This window comes from Melopsittacus undulatus, chromosome 7 (assembly GCF_012275295.1).
Source record: "Melopsittacus undulatus isolate bMelUnd1 chromosome 7, bMelUnd1.mat.Z, whole genome shotgun sequence".
In the NCBI taxonomy this organism is placed as follows: Eukaryota; Metazoa; Chordata; class Aves; order Psittaciformes; family Psittaculidae; genus Melopsittacus; species Melopsittacus undulatus.
Genome location: NC_047533.1, coordinates 40,113,717 through 40,132,068, shown reverse-complemented (window position 1 = coordinate 40,132,068; position 18,352 = coordinate 40,113,717). Strand labels below are relative to the sequence as shown.

The following is an 18,352-nucleotide window of genomic DNA, read 5'->3' as shown; positions in this document are numbered from 1 at the left end:
AATCCAAAAGTTCAACTGTGTCATAAATTTGACAAAGGGGGAAAGACCAGATGATTGAATGTACTCATACAACAACAGAGCTGAAAAGAGGAAAGCTTTTTCTCTTTCCTTAACTCTGGCTTCATCAGGTACTTCAAGTAGTTATTCACCTATTTTGTGTCAACAGGGTACCCTCCCCTTACCACCTTACTAACTGCTGGTTATCAGGGTGAATCTAGTCACATGAAAAATATGCTGAATGAGCAAATGAGTGATTGTGCAAAGTATAACAGGCACAGTCCAATAACTGTTTGTCTGAGATCTGCAAATTTGTTTTTTTTCTAATTCAGAAACTCATAACAAAAGCTCTTCCATTCTGACTTTCTCCCTTCATTTGGAAGAATACTCTGCTTTGTGGGGTAATTGGTAAAAAATGATCCACCAAGTTCTGTTACTATGAAACAACTGCAAAATAGTGCTCAGCAGGGTAGTGTGCAGTGTGTTAGGGTATTGGGGATGTTTAGTACGCATTTTGTTTGCCATGTATTAAGGCACTTCTTTCTATAGCAGCTACTAGCTCTATTTCTGGCAAATTATTCACTGGACTGGAATTGCACACTAGAACTAGTGAAGATTCTTTTTCAGAGCTAAAAATGGAATAGTGTTTTCCTGAGTTGGGCTCCCCCCTGCTGATGGCACCATGTCAGGTTGCCTCAGCAGCTGCTTTCAGTTTCACAATTTACATGGGTGCTATGATGACATTTTTCCTCATTGATGTGGTGGAAAAATCTTTATGCTGTTTTTTCTTCTTCGATATGTTAAAGCATATTTTCTGCTGCCTTGTGATGTTTGGCAATGAGTGTTGAGTTCAGAGATGGGCCTGTACCAAACCCCTAGATTCCAGCATCCATGAAGTGTGAAAAGGTTAATAACTGGATCAAAACATCTTGGGTCTGGCCTATTCCTGTTTTATATATGCATCACTTTGGCTGCATATTTAAATTGTTTTTTGAGGTGATTAAAACTGAAAGAAATCTTCCAGGCTGCAGGCAGACCTTTAAAGAGGAAATGGCATTTAAGAATCTTACAGTTAGTCAAGGAAAGCTTGCCCATTTGCTTCTTAAACTTGACTTTTATGATCCCTCAAGAGATTGCATTCCCCTTCCTCTATTATAACTTTAGGTGTAAGTAGTATTTTGGAACTCCTTCCAAAATGTGCTGAGTAAGCTAAGGTGCCTGGTGCTTGTTGTTCCTGTTTGCTTGAGGGAGCAGTGGAGAAGGCTAGCAACATATATCTGGGTAATGCAGGTACCTCAAAGGGATTTTTTGATCTGACCTGCCTATAAGCTTTTAACAACATGCCATATACCTACTCATCTGTGCAAAAAGTCATGGTAGCCTGTGGTAAGAAATACTGTAGTGCAGTGTAAGGGGATACAAAGATTGTTACTGAAATTGTGGTTATTCTGCTTTTTTAATTAACCAACCTCTCTGAGTCTGGCTTGCTTAATGGATTCAATAGCTCCCTGTGAATACAATTACACATGTCCCTGCCAGCTGCCTGTGGTATCCCTGTTTGCTTCAGCAAGAAAAGCTGTTCTTTGGCTGCGTTGGCTCGCTGTGGTCTGTGGTACACAGCACTGATTTATTAGGCAGTAGTTGCAATTTTTTTCCCTTTTCCTTGAATGATTGAACTGTGATGTCACTTTTTGTCTTGGCTTTAACTTTTCAAAGAACACTTTTTTTTTTTTTTTTTGCTGCAGACTATTGTCTTAACACTAGGGAAGTGGGAAATGTGTTCATTGCAGAGCAACTCTGTCTACCCCAGCACATTCCAGGGCCACCGAATCATTTGTGGTGAGTGTGATTCAGATCTGGTTAAGATGATTTAAAAGAGAGGTTATGGGCATACTGCAGTTGTGCATTTAAGAAAATACAGCGAGTTTTTTACTGCCTGATTGAGACCACATGGCTCCAACTTAGACCTTTTTTTTTTTTAACGTGGAAATTGTTGGCTGGATGTACTAAAACGATTTTTTTTTAATTGCCTAGAGGCTGAGGGTTGGGATCATTGTATTTAATGGGAAGGTCAAGGTTAAAACAAATAGTTTTTAATGTTCCTTTGAATAAATGGAGGAACAGCCTCTTTGAGTATTTTGCACAGAATGCAAACATGCCTCTCTTAAATGAGAGCAAATGTATCTCAGGAATTCTGGATATTACAGGGTAATTGGTGGCCTGATTTGAGAGAGAGGGAGAAGGACAGAGATAAGGGCAGATCTCCATAAATCATGGTAAATATGTTCCATTCCAAAGGCGTTATGGAACTTACAAAAAGTAAAAGGGAAGGACAATGACCATTTTATTGTATACAGTTTAATTACTTGCTCTCACAGTTAGCATTTTGGGCTTCTCTTAAGAGAAATTAAAAGATTCTTATTGAACACTAATAAACTGTTGTAATCATCAAGAACAAGGTGTATCCCTAGTCAGAGGGATGCGATGGTGATAATCTGTATTGTAGGCACTTTGTACTGTTCTTTTTATTTGTGTTGTAATTCTGAAATAGGAAATCAGATCTTGTTCTTCCATTAGTACTCTCATAGTTCTTTCTTCTCATTATATCCTTTCTCCCATAAAGTGGTTCATAGCACTTAATATCATCCAAATCTTCAAATGTGAGTGTTAGATGATAAATGGCTTTTGTGTAGATACTTTCTAAATGGGAAAACTAGTCCATGGGCTTTTAAATGTAGAAAACAGACCAAAGTTATACCATTGAAAGCTACTGTTTATTCTTGCCTCTCATTGGAAGATGAAGATACAGAGCAGTTCGTACAGTAGTTCCGCATACACAGTAATTTATCTGGAAATAGCATGTAAGTATTATTCTAGAACAGCAAATTCAGTAAAAAACAATAATAAACTTTTACTGTCTTTGATTATTGGGACAGTAAACTTTGCTGGCAGAAACAAGCAAAAGGAGTGATGAGTCATATGGCTGGGTATATCCTTTCAAACTAGTTTCTTGCTTAACACTGGTTCTCTTTCTAATTTTCAGGGCACATGTGAACTTTGTTCTTAGTTTAAGAAAAAGGATCAAAACTGAAGGAAAAACCCCAACCTTTACCCAGGGTTCACAAATCACTGTTAGTTAATATCTGCCTCATGGAAAATACAGTGTAAATGTTTAAAAGTTACATGAAGTTTTTTGTAGCTTTGAAGTGTACAATGCAGATGGAAAAGCTATTAGTATTTCAGAGTAACTGCTGTGAGAAGTAACCAGAGGTCAAAATGTATACTACAGGGCCTTGACATTTCTGCCTCTTATGTTAATGTTGTGTCACTGTTCAGTTTTACTGTTAATGCACATGAAATATGTAGGAGCAACCTGAACTGGTTTTATAATACACAATCTTAATTGTAGTGTGGAAGAAACAGTACAGTTTTTCTACCAAAAAAAAAAAAAGAAGGAAGTGTAGCCTTTATGGTGCTCATGTTTGACAAATTCCAGAGCCCTCAAATCAGCTGAAACAGAGGTGGTAAGATTCTGCTGCATAGTAAAGATGGGAATATCTCTGTGTCTTCATGTAAATACTGGAATTCTGTTCTATGAGACATCTCTAGGCCAGCTTTGTTAGGGATGCTGAGGGTATGCAGGTATTAACCTGTAACTAGATTGACATTTGTCATTATTCTCAAATGTAATGAGTACTTAAATGTTTTTTTTCTGACGGTAATGCTGATGCAATCTGCGTTACAGTGCTCATATGTAAAGTAGATCCTCTCTCTTTACTCAGTTTTTCAAGAAGTGGAAAGAGGCATGATGGAAAAGGGTTGGAAATAGGGATCAAGAAGCTCTAGGATTTACATGGGCCACAGCAAGCATATGTAAAACCTTGTTTTTACAAAAAGGAGTAGACTTTAAAGCAGTCTTGAGTGTTGACCCTCAACCTGTGGATTCCTATGGAATTTTTGATTTTCCAGTAAAACCTGCTTTTGATACTGTTTCATGTTTCAGTTTTCTTAATGGTTGTGAAAAACACACATGGTGTGCTTTGAGGCATGGCTGGCTAGACCACTGTATGTTGGTAGGTGGGGAGAATCTTGAAAGTGGTGAATGCTTGGAGTAAGCAGTCACTAGCCATAGATACACAGGCAGTGACCAAGGCACAAAGCAAGGATACATGCCCAGTTTTGGATCATACTGTATTGATAACTGCAACGATGGATATAAGTTTGATAAGCCTGAAATCAAAGTCTCAAGTGAGAACTGTGCTGTGTTGTAGCTAGTGAGAGTGTGTAAAGGTACTTTAACTGATAGCTGAACAGGTAGAATAAGTTAATTGTTATTAATCAGGCAAAGGTGATACCTATGATTCATGTCTGGTTTAAGTGGTGAATGTAATCCTTCTCTAAAGAGAGTCCTTGTGGATTTTTGAAATGCACATGAATGCAGCAGTTCACCTAGTGATAGGTACCTATCTGCATAAACCAAGTTGGTCACATTTTGGCTGTTATGTAATTTCTGTAAAGGGATGCTATATTTAAGGATGCTGAGGAAATGGTGGCATAAGTTTTGCTGCCTTGAGAGAACTGAGGCTTCAAGGACAGGCACTTTTCCTTCCCCACCCTTTCCTTCCTCTTATCTGCTGTTTCAGCTAGACCTTCTCATATAACACACTCTAAATCTGTCCTAAGACACCGCAGATGTTATCTGGGAGTCCAAAGTCTTGAATTTTATTTTAGCTGTTTTAATGGGAGTTTTTTGCGATGTCTGTTATTGTACTTACCTCTGAGGTAGGATATAAGGAAACAGCATGGCAAAGAGAAGTACAGTTACTTGTAAAAATTGTAGCTGTTACACAGAGACCAGGTCTTTTTTTGTTTGTTTGTTTTTGTTTTTTTCACCAGCAACTGTGGAAAATATATTTGATAATATTACATTATGGATCAGAACAGGTATAATCAGTATTGCTGATGCATTGTTCTGCTAGTTAATGTTGGAAAATAATTCAGAAAGCTTCCAGTTTCAGTCCAGGCCAATAGGCTCAGAAACTATTAAACATGGTAAAAATATGTGTGTGCAAAAGGTCTGAAGTTGTCTGTCTCCTCTGGATATTAAACTATTATTGAAACAAAGTCAATTTTTAGATTGTTTGCTATATTTCAATGATTATACAGGTGACCTCAGATCTAGGTTCAATAATTTCTTCTGCTGAATTTCTCTTTAGTTTTCCCAAAATTTTCCAGTTGTACTTATATAAAGAGTCAATGTCACTGAGTCTGAATTACGAATTAAAGAATACAAGTGAAATAGCAAGAATTAGCTGTATGGGTGAAGACTTCAGTGTATTTGGCAAAGACTGTGTCCATAAGTTAAGAACAAGCTTTCACCAAAAACTTAACCATTTAAAAATGGTTAAATAGCAATAATGCAACAAATTAGCTGCATTATTTCTGAGACTTGATCCTTTAACTTCTGTCAAGCAAATGTGAAAAATAACTTCAAAATATGTAAAACTTAAGAAAACACTGTACAGAAAGAAAAATATTAGAATTGAACTTGAATGATCAGAATTTCTGCATTTGCTTATTTAGACATTACTAAAGAAAAACATTGAAACCACAAAATTGTCAAGACTCCAAAATGCAGAATACTCTTTATTTACAACCTTTTGATTTAATTTATGAACAAGAAAATATTAGAAAATTGTTGATTAAAAAGCAAGGAAACAAACCAAACCCCAAGAACCAAAGTGTAAGTGCTTACTATTGATTTATTTTTGGAAAACAGAAGACGTGCTTTTTTATTATATCCATTATATCCATTATGTGTGTTTTGATTATATCCATTGTCGAGTACCTCAAACAACTATACAAAAACCTCATTTGATCTTATTTTCCTGATAGTCCTGAGGACGCTTGCATGAGGACTTTGTTTTATGTTTAGGATGTGAAAAGCGTGATGATCAGTTTCAGAAATTTGAGAGCTTTAAGCTGTATGTCACCAACTTCAGCCAAACCATCTCTTCTGACTATACAGTTGCTACTCTTGTTATCGGTAAATACATGAAACAAACTGTGAGTACAGGTCATCCTAATTTAAAATGCTTCAGTGATGGCAAATTCCTCTTTTGACATCCCAGCCATTCAAGGCTGCTGCTAATACTGAAAACTGTAGTCAGTGCTGGGCTACTTGTTCTCTACATCCTCTGACACTCTGCAGAATGATGCCCATCTCTGCAGGCTGAGCCTCACTGACTAGATTTGACTGCTGGCATACTTAATGCAAGGCACTGACAAAACTGATGATAGCTGTTTTCCTTTGTTCTCAGCTACTAAGTTGCTGACCTGATCTGCGTGAATCAAGTGGTTTATCTTCTGGTCAGAAAAGTTGTGTTTACTGACTAGTTTGGAAGTAACTGGGAATTAAGAAAAAGGGAGATTGATAATAGGAACAGTATTCATGTAAGAATGAAACAATTTTGTATTCATTATGCAGGGTTTCATTTTGTATTTAATCTGGTCTAGTTTAGCTAATGCCACAGATGCAAATAAAAAGGTTAATGTTGTTGGGGTTTTTCTATGAACTAAAGCAATTGGTCTGAAATACTTCCTAGCTTCTTCCTGAGCATTATGGTTTTGAGAAGCATTACTGCTTCATCTGAAATGTGTATCGCCAGCCAGGAACTTGCCACTAACTAACTCACCACAATCATATTAAATACAATCTACCTTACGTATAGGATTTCAACTTTGTAAATGCAATTTCACCCTTATAACTTTCCATCTTCTTCTTTACTTTTAACTCTTTACAATCCTTTCCTCAAAGTTTATAGCATTATTCCACTGTAAGATTATGCTGGGCATTTCTGTAAGAGGTTTCCCTCCCCATATTGGCAAAACAATTACAGCACACTAGTTCAAAATGCACTTCTGGTCAAAGGAATATACAGTTAAAAGGGATGGCTAAGAGAAGCATTTTAGTTATAGATGATACACATTCAATTTCAGCTAGACAAGCAATCATGTTAATCCTGCAAGTTTCAACAGTTCTTTGGGTCTGAAAAATGTTCAGCATTTTACATGTGATTATTAAATTCTTTGATTTTTTTTTAACCTGCTTTAACTGTCTTCACCGCTTTTAATTTTGTTTCTTCCCTTCCATGATCATGGTAATTTCCTATCGAATACCAGAAGTGGTAACTTGATGTAAACCTAGGTGTGTATAAGTCAAATATCTGCAGTTTAGGTGAACACAGTTACAGTTATTTAGTGCACGTGTTGGAGACGTAGGTGCATAACCGTCCTCAGAGTTAATGGCAGGTGTCCATGTAAAATTTTTCTACAACAGCTGGCAAATGAAACTCCAGTACTGATTGCCATGCAGAGCTATAGAATAACTTACATCAGTCTCTTCATTCCAATCTCTTAGCTTTTTAAAATATGGTAATGCAAAGTCAGAACCTGCTCTTATTCTGGAGAGCTGGTCAGTGCGTGAACATGGTTTTAGTGTTAAGGCAGTGCGAGCTGAGTTCTGACCTCACTCTTACCTTTACTGGGTGACAGTGGACAAAGTTCTTCAGTTTCTCAATAATAAAGCATATCTAATTATTTCATGTCCAGTTACAGTTTTGAGACTGAAAATCCTATTCATTGAGCTTTTCTTTAGAGATTCATTTTATTCACCTACTTCAGAGATGAGAACGTTCGTGTGTGATTGCCGACATTCACTGTAAATGAGTGGGAACTACTGTTCTGAACTATTAGATCCTCTTCACACCGTTTTTACCAGGTGGTCTAATGTTTATGTTTAGCAAGATATGCCATGTGCTAAACACTGTGGAATATGATGGTGAATGTTCTTACTGAAAATGCACATGAGGGTATGCCTAACAGAATGGGAAAACTGGATGAAGGGAGGGAACAGGGAATAAAATAAGGGTGGCATAGTATGCTGCTCTAGTTGGGTGTTCCAGCACACACTGAGACTGAGAACAGCCCGTATAAAACCAAGAGTGTCATCTGTAATAGTCATATGTGTGGCTTTTCTGAAGCACTAAACTGTAATTCTGGTCTCATATGTTTCCCCTATTTCTGATTCTCAGTACAGAGCTGGCTGCATTTGGAGACTACTTTTTAAAATGTATGGGTTATATTTCTGTAACTTTGTTTAAACAGATATTTGAGGATGCTCAATAGAAAATAAAACAGGCAGAGTTTCCTGGATTATCTTTGGAAGAAAATTTGTTCATATGTATGTATTTCCATACATAGCAAAGGGTTCCTTTAGCCACAGGGTGAAAAAAACAGAGGAGCATCTCCACTTTGGAAATCTAATATTCTGATTTTTTGGGGAAGAGATTATAATCTTTGCATGAAACAAAACAGCAAATAAATAAATTTCTGCTGGCACAACTACAGACAGAAGCAGAAGGGGTCTGCTTGACTTAATGACAAGTGAATTAGTGGAACAATATGAAATACGGGTAATGTCTACCACACTTTGACTTCAGGGTAAGATGTTCCAGGCCCAAGAAGGAAGTTGTACAAAACCAGTCAATTTAATTATCTGTCAGAAAGAAAGAAATTATTGCTTGGTGTCTGGCATTTCATGCCCTAAAACTATAGGGGCTCCTATGTAGTAGCTACTTAAATGCAAACAGTGCATGTTTCCAGTGCTGGATTTGTCTTGTGTTCAGTGCTGAATTCTGTATAGAGTATTTCACAGTTCTGTGATAATCCTCTGAGAGTATAAACCTATGAAAGTATGGAAGACAAAAGATTGTATCTGGTAATCATTTAAACCTGATTTACATTAAAAAAATAATTAAAGCATCTACAGTAATATTAGGCACAGAACTGCAATCAGCTGTTTCATGCCTGCAGTTCCTCTTTCTTCACATTTATAAACTGTTCCATCTTTATGCTTTGATACATGGAAGCAGCTTACACATTGATTGGCATTGGCAGCAAGCTATTGCCTACATTGCAGTGGAGATGGAAGTGTGTAAGATATTTCAAAAGAAGCTTTCATCAAAATATGAAACCTGAAAAGACAAAATGAGAAAGTTGTCTGGAATGTTAAGGAATGAAATAAATGTATACTCACTGTATGTACTCTGCCTGCTTCAGTTTGAACTTGTACTTTCCTTCATTCGTCCTAACAGTGCTGGAAGCACCTACTGATTTTAGTGTGAAGTCTGCTGTCGTGCCTCTTGGCTTTTGTTTTGGTTTTACTAATCTCTTATGGAGAATGACATTTGTAGATAGATCAGAATGCCAAAGAATTTTCCCCTTTCCTCCCCTTTTTCTTTCCTTTTTAAAGCATTTAAAATAATTTTGAAGTTTGCAAACCAGATTATGATCTGTTAGTATTCACAGGGTTTGGGTTCTGGGGTTCTCCTCTCCTTATTGTATTTATTTATCTAAATTTTATTAAATTAACTCTGAAACCCAGAGAGGCTACACATCATTTTACTACTGTATTTATGAAACAAAGAAACAAACTGCCTTTTCCCAAACCTAAGAGGGAGGCTAATAATAAGTGGAAATTTGCAACTATTCAGTTATGTTGCCATATCTTGTATTTAGTGATATTGAAAAAAAACATATGTATGTGTGTATGTTTATATATGTGTATATTAGACACATATGTGCATTAAAAATACATATAAATGTTTGGCTATTGTAGCTCACTTCTATTTCCAATCCAATATATCTTTTTTTTTTTTACTAATATTTGCAGGCTTTTATAATTACATTTTGGAGTCTTATATCTGAAGAAAATTGTTTTAAGTGAAGAGAATAAATTTTTCAATTTTAGCAGCTTAGTCTCCTGAAGTTGAAGGTATTTTGTTGTGAGGTAGTATTGGCTTTATTCTGAAGGAAATTCATTTCATTTTCAACACATAATGAGAGCTTGAAAAATGACATATCAAGTGCAGCTATCCAAGGTGTTGAGTGACTGTTTTCAGTACTGAACTGCAGAACTCTAATTATAGTGGAGCAAAGAGTTCTTTTGGCTCTTCATTTGTACCAGGTGGTGTCTATTCTATCTTTTGAGGAGAGTAGTAGTCTTCCCTTTGATTATTCTTATTTATCCTTCTTCTGACTGGTTAACCTGTGAGACAGCGGGATTATTTCTTAGGCATCTGCAGAGAAGTTCTGATCATCTTTGCAGAGACTGCACTTCATTTCAAAAGCCCCTTTAGGAGATGTATGTCAGATGTATGACTGAGTTGTAATTGATGATAGAACGAGGATGATACGCAGGGTGATACGCAGCAGGAACTCAAGCTTAGTCAAATAAAAGGTTATGTAAAATACTCTCCTATAGACTTGTGAAGTACAAAATAATGCTCCAGAAAATAGTAGTGAGTGAAGAAACTGTCTGATATAGGGAAATTGTTACGTTAAATATAGTTTTGTTACATTAAGCATTGTTAATCACTTGTTCTGTAATGAGATTATTTTTCTGAAGAAAATGACTACTATGGAAAATCTCATTAAATTTAACCTGCAGTTATGAGTCCAACAGTCCTCAAAAGTGTCTTGCAGATAAAAGTATGGAAACCTCAGTATCTCAAATTACATACAAATTCTTGCGGTTTTTCTCGTGTTTTTTCTTTACATATCTGAATATGGACACATAATTTGTAAATCTATATATGCCCAAATTCACTTCTAGAAGCTACTCAATGAAATGAGAAAGCACTGTTTTTTTTAAATAACTAGCTGTATGTGTGGCAAATAATCACCATGGTTGGTGTAAAAGGCAGTTTGCAGTTTGCACTCTATAACATATCCTTAAATTGTACATTATTTTCTCTCTTTCTTGGTCCGATGATTACCCAAATATAGAACAAACAGAATTATCAATCCACATCAATTTGTCAGTTAAATTGCTGCTTCTAAAAGTGACACATTTATAACATGGGCTTGCACGCAAATACAGAAAATAAAGTTCTGTGCAAGGCTTCTGAAACTGCTTGTGAAATACATGAGTTACACCTTCACCTGGTAAATGCTTCTGTGTTCAGAAAACATACAGTTAGGATCAAGAGTGATAAGATGCTTTGTCTTTTGGTGATGGACAGAGATAAGGAAGAAAGATAAATCATTTGGGGCAAAGGTAAATTAAATAGGATATGAGTTAGGCTTTCAACTTTGGACTTCAGAATTAGAAAATGAGTTATTCAACATACAGGTCAGCATTCTGTTTTTTCATATATGAAGACTGATTGTAACATAAACAATATTTTTTTAGAAAAAAATTCTTTATAAACGTAAGATATTTGTTCATCCTGTTTAGAGAGGGAAAACATACAGATTTTTTCTTTGATATTAACTGCTTCTTTAGCCAGTTAAAGAAATATAATCTCCTTGCTGTTCCTACTGAATAAATGTAGCTGCATAGATGTCTTATTTCTGCATGATGAAACAGGATTACCTGAAACGTGGTATCTGATTTGGACACCATTAGTTGCATTTGTGAAATATCATTTGCCCCAGCACCACAGTACTGTCAACAGCAAGAGACACTTCCCTGGCTTCTTTGCTGTGTAGCATAAATGTACTTAGGAGGCTTTGAAGCCACTTCAGCAAGAAAGTTGCTAAATTCTTTATTGTTCTTCTGTTAAGTATTTGAGTATTTTCTTTATAATCAGAATTCTAAAAAAATGGTGAATGTATCCACTCCTAAAAAAAGTTACTCCTGCAAGTGAGTATCCATTAGGGAACATGACCTTAGCCTCCTGTGCTGCTTGTTACAGCGGAGATGTTTATTAATCACGATTAAATAGCTTTGGATTACATGTCCAAGTAAATCATAGAGCAAGTACCTCTTGTCTGTATGTTATATTATCTCTGGTTTCTGTAAAGAAAAATTAGCATTAAACATCTTCATTATAGGCAGTCTCACCATTTTTCCCTTACATTCAGACATTTCATTACTTTATCACATCATTCTTATCTTCTAGACCTTTATAAGAAAGCAGGGTTAACACAGAAGTGTGCAATGCATAATGATGAAATTTTACTGAATTAGAATGGTTTTGCATTATTAGCTCATTCTTCTTTACATTCTTACATTCTTCTGTATAGTTTTCCATGGTATGTATTCAGATTACGAGAAATGCAGAAAAATATCAATCACTATTTATGCTTTTCCCACACCAAGGCCACATCTTTTAAGACTTTCTGTCTCTCAAACAAACAAACAAAAAAATCTGAACAGCTGTAAGGATTCCTTTAAAAAAAAAAACAACAAAACCAAAACAATTTGTATTTCAGGACAAATTTGTCCTTAATTCAATGGAGAGTTACTGGAAAGATGTAGTTACTATTAGCTCAGGCTATCATGTGTGTAATGTTTTCACAAAGGTGCTCCATTAAGAATAGCTTGTACAAAAGCTGAGGTAAAGCAGATGGACCATAGGCTGTAGGAGATTGTTGCCTCAGTGGTGGAATTTGTAGGAGTAATTATGTAGAAGGTAAGTTCAGTAACTACAGAAAAATACATTTTGTGGCAGAAATTCTTATTGTGCTGAAGAATAATGTAGCAATAACAGTTGAAATCAGTGGCATGCATTTACAACTGCCAGAGAAATGCAAAATAACCAGATAACTCTCAAGCAACTGACTTAAAATTTTCTTAACCTAAGAAGAAAAGCATTCTGTAAGGGATTTGCTATGGAAAGTTAGGCAATTATAAGTCTTTGCTTTGCTCAGTGTTGTATTTAATTTTCATACCTTCTAGTGTCACTTTCGTGTTTTCTTGCATCAATGTATCATTTGGGTAATTAAAAGCTTCCATCATAAATACATTCTTTAAAAGCTTCTCCACTCGAAAGCTATGAAGTGAGGCCAACAATTGCAAAGAAGGGACAAAATACAATCTTAAAAAGAAAACAACAACAGCAACAAAAAATTACAAACTTTAAAGCTAATCCTGTGATTTTAAGACAAGCAATTAGTTTTGAATCAAGTCTGGCAATACAGTTTTTCTTCCATGGTTCACTGTACCCAGCTATGTAAGGCTGTGGAACAGTGCAGTACCCAAGGAGAATGATACGAGCTACAGGCTGTAACTCTGAGTATCTAGTCTGGAGCTGTCAAAATCTCAAACTAACTTTCCATTTACTTCCCCATAAGAAATGCTGAAGTGGAGCAGAATCCTTACCCACTGGTAAAACGCACAGAAAGAGACTTGGAAAACCTACACAGAAATGTAGGGAAGGAATTTTCCTAATGACAGGAATAAGCCTAAAAACATGAGCTTTGCGGTTGCTGAAGCCTGCAGTCAGTGGCAAGAATCCATTGTTCACTGTTCCTGGAAGTTTTGTAGCCCATAACTCAGCTATCGTATCTGCTACCTTCTGCACACCTTCCTTTTTGCATCCTTGCACAGAGCACAATGCAAAGCTTGACTTCAGAGGTTGCAGAATTAACTTGTAGGAAAGACAGGCTGAAATGTTGACTAGTGTCTTGAAAATACAGCCATTTGATGTTCTCTTGCCATTTTCTGTTACACTGTGAGAGGGCAGTTATGATCCCCAAGTACCTAATCATGCAATTTACTCAGCTGGATGCAAAGTCCCCATTGAAATATGTGAGAGCTTGGTGACCACTGTGCAACACCTGAAGAATCACTTAAATTCTGAATAAGTATATAATGTATACTGTTTATAATATAACACTTTTTATAATTAAGATTGGCTTCTGTGGTTGTCAGTATATAGAGCCTTTTCTTAATTGCTTAAACTCAAGGTTCAGGCAAAGCAGCAGCATCTACATTAAGATCTTAACTTTCTTTAAAGATTACAAAATACAAATATTTTAAATATATGTGTATGTTATTGATGACTTTTATGAATTGCGTATGCAAATAATTAATTGTATATTGTGCAAAAATTGAGTAATGTGCAAAGAACAAGCATCTGAATAACCTGATTACTGCAGTGTAGCTAAATCTTCCATATCAAAGTTGATTTCTATTAAAAATCAAGTTAAATTCTTTATGTAGTAGAATTCTACAGTCTGGAAGTGTTGGACTGCTAAACTTCAATGGAGAAAAGCAAAAGTGGAAGTTACACAGTATTGTGATGTAAATGCTGACTCTGACAGTTCAGGAATGTCAGAGTATTTCATTTTAACTTTTCTTCTGGAAATACTTAACACCACTAAGGATAAAATTTCTTTTTAATTTACAGCTTATCTCTCTGCACTTTTTTGTAGTGGTCAGAGTTCCCTATTACAATTCTTCCCTAAGGCTGTATCTTTGTTTCACTACAGCTGCCATTTTAAATTAACTTTTAAGAGCGTGCAGAAAGGAAAACCTCTCTATTCCTCAGTGACTCTCAAAAAACGCAAGTTCCAGCAGGATTATGCATTAGAGAGAACCTTGAGCTGTTTTTCTTAAGGCCCTGGTGCTTACTCAGTCAGTGTACTGTTCAACTCTGTTTATATTTTGTTCGCAGTCATTAAAATCCCAGACACATGTGCTCGTATGTATTTCCAAGCATGAAGGATTGTGAGGGCATGAAAATGACTGAAAAAAATAGATGTATTGTGTGAATTGCTGCTTGATGTCAGCATGCATGAGGTGCTGCTTACCTGGTATCTGTCTGTCCCTTTCTGTTGGCTGTTCTAGTTTTGCTGTTGTGCAATAATGTAGCCAGTGGAATAGCCAAGTAGGCTTTGAAGCGTGAAAAGTGAGTATCTCTATCATAGTTCCCCTGCTACCAAAATACCACTGGTTTGCTTCCTTGGAGTATTGACTTTCCAGTCTAGTGATTGTGTTTCAGTGTCTGCATTAAATGCTTAATTGCTATTGTTTTAACATAGAACAGATACAATGTATGTGAAAACTAAGTATAAGTGAAGAAAAGGCAAGGCAAAAAGTGGTACAGTGGAATTGCAGGCAGGAAGAGAAATGGAGGAAAGATTATGAAGAACATAGGAAAGAACAGAGAAATTCAGTGTTTTAAATTTGGCAAGACACTTTAATGACCAATAAAATGGATTCCAGTTACATGAAATGCGTATTACTTTCATGTGACTTTTTTCTTGCCGGCCTTTATCTGACATCTTACAGTAATGTCTCTTCTCTTTCAAGGGGACAGTTCTCTACACTCTACCTATTTGCATGGCTGCTATTGTGGCCTACAGGAATGCACCTAGGATGCAAGCTTGAGCATTATTCTAGGGACTGATACATACACACATATGCTAAACCTTTTGTCGGTGTCTCTGCCTGTTTTGTTTCTATCTATCTGCATACTTTATACAATATTGAGAACCTACAACAAAGGGATAGTGAGATGAGTAGATAATGTTTGTACTTGGAATTCAGAACCTGTGAAATAGATGTGTTTAAAACCCATATTCTCTGTACAGGGAATTTTTCTCGCAAAGCATCTTCAGCACCTTTATTCCTCTGTTACTTTCAGTGTCTCTTGGTTTTGATTTAGGTTGGGGTATTTAGGCTCCCCAGGAGTGTTATTGCTTTCTTACAGCTAGATAATAATCCTCTTATGCCCAAGAGGATCAGTACGCTGAAGTAGCCTGGACATGAGTTAATGCTGCCCTAGTTAGCATAAAGCTGGAATTTTCTTGCTTGCAAAAGCAAGTAAGAATTTGCTTTGTGGCTGTTTTTCCATGTTTAGCCGTAAGTTCTCCTGGTTTCTTTGGCTGAGTCTCCCTTTGATAGTGATCTGTTGCTTGCTTTGGTGATCCCTCTTCAGAAAGAGAGAATGCCTCAAAGATTTGTCTTTGAGTATTTTTCATTCCTTAAGAGCTGAAAATCCTCTTACCATGCCTATTCCAAGTATAAGAACAGTAAGGCTGAGGAGGCCTGTAGGTAGCCATTTTGTGCTCTGTAATAGCCCATACTACACAAAAAATGGATAACTAAAATTCAGACTGTGTTTGGGAAAAAAATGCTTAATTTGTTTTTATCTGCTGACCCTTTTTATAATTCCCAAACTCCCTTGAACTGGACTGGCTGTTAGCAAGTTATTGCAGGACAAGTATTTCAGTTGAGTATTTTCTCATTGACTTAATTTTGATGTAATCTCCAAGTGAAAGCCATGTTAATTAATCTTCTCCATTTATCAACACATAGACAGAAAAGGAAAAAAAGCCACAACTAGAACAAAGACTATAACTAAGTGTATTCCAGTGCTCTTCATTTCAAATAATTCTGCTCTTGCCCATTGTGAAGGTGAATTCTTCTTTTTACAATAAACAGTGCAGTCCCACACCAGGCCTGTTTCCCATTCATCAGACATCAGCTTAATGATGGCTGAGGTAATTTTGTATTGAATTGCTTACTTATGCGTTTTTCCCTGTGACAGACAGTGTCTGATGTAGCAGGTCAGGACTCGTTTTCAGTGGTATGTCACTGGTGTGATGCAATGAGTCTCAGTCCCAATCAGTGTTGAGTAATAGACCCACTACTTAAGGCTGACTATCTATGCATGAATCAAGGGACAGTGTAGAACTTGTTCTTCTAATAAAACAGTTTGCTTATTAAACATCATCTGACCAAAAAAAGAACTTTTATTTTGAATTGATATGCTTATCACAGTTTCTTAAATGTTTTGTGAGCATGGAAGTTGGGAGACAGTTGAAAGCCATACAGTTTGCATGAAACTCAAATGGGATTTATCTGAGAAAACAATTAGGCTTGAAGGAGAGGTTTTCATTTGCAGGATGTTTCTGGAAAGGAAAGAAAAACAGAACTAATGGTTAAGTAGAGCCTCATATTACAGGCTTTTGTCTGTGATTGTCTAGAAATTGAATTAACCTCTCTCTTGTGCATATCATTTAAAATGTAACTTTGGAAAGGCTGCACAGAGGTTAGGACTCTGAAGGTCTAATAAGCAGAAGTAGTAGCAGAGGTTCTTATGCTGGGAGAAAGGAGGACTTGTGACAAGAGAAGAAAGGAGGGGAAGAAGGGGAAGAGAAATGTTAATTTTGGCAGTTGAGTTGACAGAATAGATTCGTCTCCAAGACCAATAGTTGTAAAAGTAGGTCAAAAGGGTCTGCTGAGTAAACAAATGGAAGTTTGTTAGTTCCTTCCAAAAATGTTACTTTCTGTGTGCACTATCTGGGCAGAACAGAAGACAGAAAAGGAATTTGTTAGTCTTTTAGTTACAGAAGACAATTACATACAGTTTTACTGCCACTATCAACATTTTTTCACCTTCAGGAATAAAAGATCTATTGTTCATAAACACAGAGAGTTTGCCCACAGTTGTGGCTGTTAAAAAGGAGAATTGTCTTATGTGTGAATCTGCTAGGTTTCTTAACCCTGCATTCTAAAATAAGCACATGATTTCAAGTTTTAAAATCTAACATTTTTAGAAGAACATTTTGTAACATATGTTGTACTTCTGTTAATTACATGTAGTTTACTAATAAAAAAAGAAAAACAAAAATGAGGCATTTTATTTCTAAAGACTCCTCACTGTACTATGTAGTATCTGTCATCCTGTAGTGTTGCATGGTTTTCCTAAGTAGGTAGAGGGGGGTTGTGTAACTCCTTGGGGTTATTTTGTTTGAAGGAGGTCAGGGAGAAAGTCATTTTATAGAGAGGGAAAAAAAAAGACTGATTCTGAAGTATTAATGGATTGTAACTGCAAAAATTGTCTCATAAACCTTTACAAACGGAAGGAAAAAATGTAATTTTTTTTTTTGGCTGGCATGTTTTAGGTCTTTCCAAATTATTTTTATAAATACCATCATTTAATTTGAATTGACTCTCCCTAAATTTTGTGGATGTAGTTTTGGGGTTTTTTTCAATTCTTACCACAGTAGGAAACTAAAAATATATGGGTGAGGGAAAAATGAAATACCACTTTTGAAGCTTGCTGTCAAGAATTTTTCCTTTTGTCTTTGTCCCTACCACAGCAAGATTTGAAATTGGGGGTGGCAGAGGAAGGAAAGGAAAAGGAGGGCAGAGAGACAACATGGAAAAGTGCAGATTATATTATGGGACAAGAGGAAAGGAAGGAAAAGGAAGGGGTAAAGATCAGAGTGAGTTTGGTTAGGACTGGAGCAGGAATAACAAGCTCAGAAGGACCTGGCAAAATTTGTTTTCAGGATGTAGTGAATTTGGGAATGGAAGGAAGGCTGTCCCTATGATTTTCCTTTGATGACTTACCAATCTATCATCCCTCGCAAAACTGCATAGCAACTCTTGTAAGGAAAGAATAATCCACTTCTTGCTGGGCTGCTAAAGGTATGGACAACTCGGGGACTAGCCTATGAGAATAGGACTAGCTGGTATGAGGGAATCAAAAAGAAAAAAGGTAGGAGCTGGTACCTTCATGGCAGCAATGTGTGTTGAAAACATGGACTAGCT

General features: G+C 36.3%; 1 protein-coding gene across 5 annotated transcripts in view; it reads left to right on the top strand.

Moving 5' to 3' along the window:
• The window catches only part of PALLD (palladin, cytoskeletal associated protein), a 191,154-nt gene that overhangs the window by 46,966 nt on the left and 125,836 nt on the right, over positions 1-18,352 (top strand). For 2 of the 5 annotated variants that reach the window (XM_031045800.2, XM_031045798.2), the window contains exon 2: positions 1,743-1,836. The exons of the other annotated variants lie outside the window; for them this stretch is intronic. The gene's annotated coding sequence lies outside the window, so the exon portion shown is untranslated. The remainder of the gene's footprint in view (positions 1-1,742; positions 1,837-18,352) is intronic. 5 annotated transcript variants of the gene reach the window in all.